This window comes from Lucilia sericata, unplaced genomic scaffold (genome assembly GCF_015586225.1).
Source record: "Lucilia sericata isolate MDLA Ls3-8-SP2 unplaced genomic scaffold, ASM1558622v1 Contig000740F_arrow, whole genome shotgun sequence".
Lineage (NCBI taxonomy): Eukaryota > Metazoa > Arthropoda > Insecta > Diptera > Calliphoridae > Lucilia > Lucilia sericata.
Genome location: NW_023994738.1, coordinates 69821 through 77500, shown reverse-complemented (window position 1 = coordinate 77500; position 7680 = coordinate 69821). Strand labels below are relative to the sequence as shown.

The 7680-nt window shown below is 32.6% G+C and overlaps 1 protein-coding gene across 1 annotated transcript in view; it reads right to left on the bottom strand.

Annotated features, from left to right (window-relative positions):
• The window catches only part of LOC119607741 (5'-nucleotidase domain-containing protein 3), a 101313-nt gene that overhangs the window by 45411 nt on the left and 48222 nt on the right, over positions 1–7680 (bottom strand). The window lies entirely within an intron of this gene.

Sequence of the window (7680 nt, the reverse complement as noted above, 5' to 3'; positions counted from 1 at the left end):
GAATCTTCAAAAATCATAAAGGAAGTTTTTTAATTATTATAACTTTAGGATAGCAAAACACACTTGGTATAGCTTAGAGATATAAAGATAAAGAAAATACTTAAATTAATGTATCTTGGAAACTAAAACAGCTGGAGTCTCAAATTTTGTGTGTGTCACTGTAGTAAGTATTCATATTATTATTTAGAGCAAATGACCAAGACCTGCAACGTGAAATGGTTTACAATCCACAAGATTTAGAGAATTTGGTGGCAGAAAATTTATAGCATCTACAACCAGAGCAGAGAATGGCCTACAATACAATAATGTCAACAATTACAAACCAAAAAGGAGGATTTTATTTTATTGATGCGCCAGGAGGAACCGGAAAAACCTTTCTCATCTCATTGATTTTAGCTAAACTGGAGGCGGAACTGCGCATTCTGTACTCAAATTACCATTGAAAACTCAATTTTCTAAAGATTATGCATTTAATGTTAAGAAAAATAGGCAGTGGTTATGTGAGCGTGCTTTACTGGCACCCAAAAACATTGACGTTAATTGTATCAATAATATTATTTTAAATAGAATCGATGGTATTTTAAAAGCATATAAATCCATCGATAATGTTACAAATATTGATGATGTCGTCAATTATCCTGTAGAATTTTTGAATACACTTGATTTACCAGGCTTTCCACTTCACGAACTAAAGTTGAAAATTGGCGTTCCAATTATTTTATTGCGAAATATTGATCCACCACGTCTTTGTAATGGTACTCAATTAACAGTTAAGAAATTAATGAACAACAAATCGAAGCAACGGTTATAACTGGCCAATATAAAGGAACGGATGTCTTACTACCTCGGATCCCAATGACAACATCGGAAATGCCATTCGACTTTAAACGGTTGGAATTTCCTATACGTTTGGCATTCGCAATGGCAATAAAGAAATCTCAGGGTCAATCCCTGCAAGTGTGTGGAAAAAATCTCGAAAATCCATGCTTCTCACATGGTCGACTTTATGTTGCATGCTTGCGAGTTGAGAAACCTTCAGATTTGTATATCTACGCGCCTGAGGGGAAAACGAAAAATATTGCATATCCCAAGGCTTTAGAATAGGATACATTTACAAAATAAGTATTAAAAGTAGCATATCTCAGAAACTGCAAGAGCTACAGTCCTCAAATTTTGTTTGCAAAACTTTGACCTTTGGCAGCCTAGCTATAGTGGGCGTGGCACCTCCCATATAAATAAAATCTTAAATTAGTATATCTGAGAAAATACAACAACTAGAGTCCTCATTTTTTTCGGAGGAACATTAGTATCAATTTGAATGTTTAGGACAAAAAATGTGCGGACTAGCAAAAGGGGGCGTGGTACCTCCCATATGAGTTATATATTAAAATTCGTTGATCTGGAAGATAGAATATTTATCTTAATTTTTCACAAAGACCTTTAACATTCACGTCAATATTTATGAGAAAAATGGGTGGACTTTCATAAGTGGGTTTTGGAACCTACTATACGGATCTATATGTATAAAAATGAATGTGTGTTTGTACGTTTATTTATTTTTTTGTTTGTTTATTTGGACTTTATAGACAGCAAAACTGCTGGAGCGATTTTTCTGAAATTTTCATAGTGTCTTCCTGTACGTCTGAAAGAAACTATATGCTACTTTTTACTACAAAATTTCAAGTGGGCGACGTGCCACGCCCATTTACATAATAAGTATTAAGAGTCGCTTATCTCAGAAACTGTAAGAGCTAGAGTCCTCAAATTTTGTATGGACAACTTTAACATGAATGAAATGTTGAAATGGGAATGAAATTAGCAGCCTAGCTATAGTGGGCGTGGCATCTCCCATATAAAGAAAATCTTAAATTAGTATATCTGAGAAAATATAACAGCTAGAGTCCTCATTTTTTTCGGAGGAACTTTAGTATCAAATTGAATGTTTAGGACAAAAATGGGCGGACTAGCAACTTTAGGCAGTCTCCCATATGAATTAAGTAAAAAAATTCGTGTATCTCTAAAGCTATTAGAGCTAGAAACCTTAATTTTGCATGAAGAACTCTGACATTCAATAGGGGCTTGGCACCTTTCCTATAAATTAAATGCAAAAATTCGTATATCTGGGAAACTGTAAGAGCTAGAATCTTCAAAAATCATAAAGGAAGTTTTTTAATTATTATAACTTTAGGATAGCAAAACACACTTGGTATAGCTTAGAGATATAAAGATAAAGAAAATACTTAAATTAATGTATCTTGGAAACTAAAACAGCTGGAGTCTCAAATTTTGTGTGTGTCACTGTAGTAAGTATTCATATTATTATTTAGAGCAAATGACCAAGACCTGCAACGTGAAATGGTTTACAATCCACAAGATTTAGAGAATTTGGTGGCAGAAAATTTATAGCATCTACAACCAGAGCAGAGAATGGCCTACAATACAATAATGTCAACAATTACAAACCAAAAAGGAGGATTTTATTTTATTGATGCGCCAGGAGGAACCGGAAAAACCTTTCTCATCTCATTGATTTTAGCTAAACTGGAGGCGGAACTGCGCATTCTGTACTCAAATTACCATTGAAAACTCAATTTTCTAAAGATTATGCATTTAATGTTAAGAAAAATAGGCAGTGGTTATGTGAGCGTGCTTTACTGGCACCCAAAAACATTGACGTTAATTGTATCAATAATATTATTTTAAATAGAATCGATGGTATTTTAAAAGCATATAAATCCATCGATAATGTTACAAATATTGATGATGTCGTCAATTATCCTGTAGAATTTTTGAATACACTTGATTTACCAGGCTTTCCACTTCACGAACTAAAGTTGAAAATTGGCGTTCCAATTATTTTATTGCGAAATATTGATCCACCACGTCTTTGTAATGGTACTCAATTAACAGTTAAGAAATTAATGAACAACAAAATCGAAGCAACGGTTATAACTGGCCAATATAAAGGAACGGATGTCTTACTACCTCGGATCCCAATGACAACATCGGAAATGCCATTCGACTTTAAAACGGTTGGAATTTCCTATACGTTTGGCATTCGCAATGGCAATAAAGAAATCTCAGGGTCAATCCCTGCAAGTGTGTGGAAAAAATCTCGAAAATCCATGCTTCTCACATGGTCGACTTTATGTTGCATGCTTGCGAGTTGAGAAACCTTCAGATTTGTATATCTACGCGCCTGAGGGGAAAACGAAAAATATTGCATATCCCAAGGCTTTAGAATAGGATATAATTATTAAGAAAAATTTCAATTGTATTAAGTCAATTAGTAATTTTGTACATTTTATCTGGGAAACTATTAGATTATTCAAAATGTTCATGGGTTACATTTAAATCTTAATTAACGTTTAGAAAAATTAGCGAACTTGCAATAATTTGAATGACTCATTCTCATCTCATTCAATCTCATTATATATATATATCTATATAAAAACTATTATAGTTAGTTAGGGGTTTTTTATTTTTATACCCTACACCACCTTAGTGGGGAGGGTATATTGGGTTTGTGCTGATGTTTGTAACATACAAAAATATTCGTTTCTGAGTCGATTATGCTATGTGCGTCCGTCCGTCTGTCCGGCTGGCTGTCCATGTAAACCTTGTGCACAAGGTACAGGTCGCAATATTCAAGATAATTGGATAAAATTTGGCACACACGCTTTTTTTGGCCCAAGGACGAAGCCCTTTCGTTAAAATCGGTCCATTATTTCACCTAGCCCCCATACAACAGAACCTCCTGAAAAGGGCTTCTGAGCTCATAATCATGTTAAATATACCTGTATATCGATAAAGAGCTGCACAACTAAGTTTTATACAATTCTTAATGACCTTGCCAAATTTCATAAAGATCGGGCCTCATTTGACCCTAGCTCCCATACAAACTCCACTTCCGAAAATTACTTGAATGTCCAAAATGAACTTATAAACACAAATATCGGTCACGCCCGACTATACTTTCTTACTTGTTTATATTGTTTTTAGGGTAGCAAAGCAGACTGGGTATAGCTAGTATATTATAAATTTCTTTGTAATTTTGTTTATTTGTTTGTGCGTCAATCACGCCTGAACGGATGAACCGAGAATATATCTGGAAGCGTCAATAAGCTATATTACTTTTTGAAAATTGGACTAGAAGGGGGTAAAAAATGGGTGAAAACGACGAAAAAAGGGCAAAATTGGTACTTTTGTGCATAAAATTTTTTTTGTCTATTCTAATGCGAAAATATTTTCGATTTAGCATGTCAGGGAAAAGGGCGAAAAACTGCGAAAATCGGTACTTTTGTGCTTGAAAACTGATTTTTGTATATTCTATCGCTAAACTATTTTCGATTTAGCTATCTAAAGTGTAAACAAATTGTATGAGCAAAGTTCCGTTGCGAAAGTTATATATATATATATATATATATATATATATATATATATATATATATATATATATATATATATATATATATATATATATATATATATATATATATATATATATATGTGTGTGTGTGTTTGTATGATTGTTTGTTTGTTTGGACTTTATAGACAGCTAAACTGCTGGACCGATTTTTCTCAAATTTTCACTGTGTCTTCCTGTATGTCTGGAATATACATACAGGGCGGAATGGCTATAGTGGGAGTGCCACCTTCCATATGAAAAAAACCTTAAATCAGTACATCTGAGAAAATATAATAGATAGCGTCCTAAAATTTTGGCGGAACCACTTTAGTGTCAATATGATTATTTAAGGAAAAAGGGGGCACACTGTCAGTAGGGGGCGTGGCAGCCCCCATATGAATTAAATACAAAAATTCGCTTATCTGGGAAAATATTAGAGTTACAACCTTCAACCTTGGTACCTCCCATATAAAATAAGTAGAAAAAATCGTATGTCTGCGAAACTATTAGAGCAAAAGTCCCTTGACATCAATGTGAAATTTTTTCTTGTTGGTAATAAATTGGCGGACAAGCAAATTGGAACCTCCCATATGAATTAAATAAAAAAAATCATATATATGAGAAACTATTAGAGCTAGAAAACTATATATATGAATTACATACAAAATTTCGTACATCTGGGAAACTATTATATTATTCAAATTATTCATAGGTTACATTAAAATATAAATTAAAATTGGCGAACTTGCAATAATTTGCGTGGCATCCCCAAAATGTAAAAAATGTATATCTGGAAAACTATTGTAGTTACAATTTTTAAAATCGTTAAGTGTTTTTTTCAGGGACCGAAATAATTGTAATTTTTTTCTTTCGAAAGAAAAAGGTACGCGAAAATCACTTTATTTTATTTAGGGACTTTTTAACCATTATTGTAAGATTTATGTATATGATTTAGGTCTCCGTAACCAATTAAAATGAGAAATATGTTTTTTTGGTTATGAATAACTATTATTTAGCAACCAATATTTTTTTTGGTTATAGATAGCCAAAATTTATTTAATTTATTTTTTGGTTCATATAAATATTAACGGAATAAAAAGGCAAATTAATTTAAATTATATTTTATTTAAAAAATAAATAGATATTTGTAGCAAAACTAGCCGTTTTATTTACTTTGCCAAAGATATTTGAAAAAAAAAAACAATTAAGAGTGCTATATTCGGCTGCGCCGAATCTTATATACCCTTCACCATAGTGTATTTAAAAATATCAATTTTATAAAATTTTAATTTACATATGTATTTCATTTTCCCGACTATATCATTATTATAGCAAAAGCAAAACATAATGAACAACAACAATGCTAAACGAAATAAAAACACAAAAAACAAAATACACAAGGCAGGCAAACCAACAGGCATCCAAACAAACGAAACGAAATACATAGACAAACAAAAACAAAATACACAACGTAATGAAACCAACAGACATCCAAACATACGGAACTGAATTCACCTAGAAACAAAAACAATATACACAAGGCAATGAAACACACAGCCATCCAAACATATGAAACGAAATACTCAAAAAAAACAAAAACAAAATACACAACTCAATGAATAAGCAGTGTTGTTGTTGCTTATTTTTTATGAAAATTTCAGAGGTTGTCTCGGATTTTTGCTTATATCTCCGTTGTTTATGAACGGATTTTGCTGATTTTAAATAGGAAACTTCTGATGTCTGATAGAATTATTGAAGATTTGGATCCCCAAAATATCTGGGGTCGTCAGAAAACTGATTTCAACAGACAGACAGACAGACGGACATGGCTTAATCGACTTCGCTATCTATAAGGATTCAGAATATATATACTTTATAGGGTCGGAAAATTATATTTTGGAAATTACAAACGGAATGACAAACTTCTCACGAAGGTGAAGGGTATAAAAATATAACCAATAAAAAAATGTTGGTTACGATAATTGTTATTCGTAACCAAAAATATATATTTTTCTCTGGTATTGGTTACGATGACCAAAATCAAATATATCTTATAATAATAGTTATTAATAACACTTATTTTAAATCCATCACTATTAATTTTTAAATGAGACCTTATCATATTATACCCTACACCACTATAGTGGGGAGGGTATTATGCGTTTGTGCTGATGTTTGTAACACACAAAAATATTGGTCCTACACCCACCTTTAAGTATACCGATCGACTCAGAATCACATTTTGAGTCGATTAAGACATGTCCGTCCGTCCGTCTGTTCGGCGGGCTGGCTGTCCATGTAAACCTTGTGCGCAAGGTACAGGCCGCAATTTTCAAGATAATTGGATGAAATTTGGCACGCACGTTTTATTTGACGAAGCCTATTGAAAATGGTTAAAATCGGTCCATTATTTCACCTAGCCCCTATAGAACAGAACCCCCCGAAAAGGGCTTCTGAGCTCATAATTATGTTAAATATACAGATATAACTAAGTTTTATAGAAGTCTTGATGACCCTGCCAAATTTCATAAAGATCGGGCCCCATTTGACCCTAGCTCCCATACAAAGTCCTCTTCAGAAAATTACTTGAATGTCCCAAATTAACTTATAAACACAAATATCGCGATGAAATTCAGCACAATAAAATATTATGTAAATATAAATATATTCACAAAATTTTATCGGGCTTGGTCCATATTTGCCCCTACCCCCCATATAAAGCCTCTTTCAGAAAATTAGTTTTTCATCCATAAATTGCTTAAATGTATCGGAACTAGGGAATATTGAAGATAAATGCTTTATTATGAAAAATAAATCACATTTAATATTCATAACTGGTGTAGGGTATCATATAGTCCGCCACGCCCGACTATACTTTCTTACTTGTTTTATATACATACATTGATTTTAGGGTAGAAAAGCACACTGGGTATAGCTAGTATTATATACATATGTGTGAAATTTTGTGGTGATACCGATATTTTCGCCGAAGTTATTAACGATAAATCTATTTCCGAGAACATGTACCTTTGTATGGAGGCTATGGTAAATTTTGAATCGATTGTTTTGAGTCTGAACATATTGGATCCTTGGGCAAAGAAAGTAACGTGTGACGAAATTCATCCATTTCTGAGAACACTACTTAAGAATTAGGAAAAAAACTTCATTTTTTTCGAGATAGTCTGAAATTTTTACTCATAACTTTTTGCGTTGTAGACCGATTTATAGTGAATATTCAGTATATATATATGTATGTATATATATGTATATAT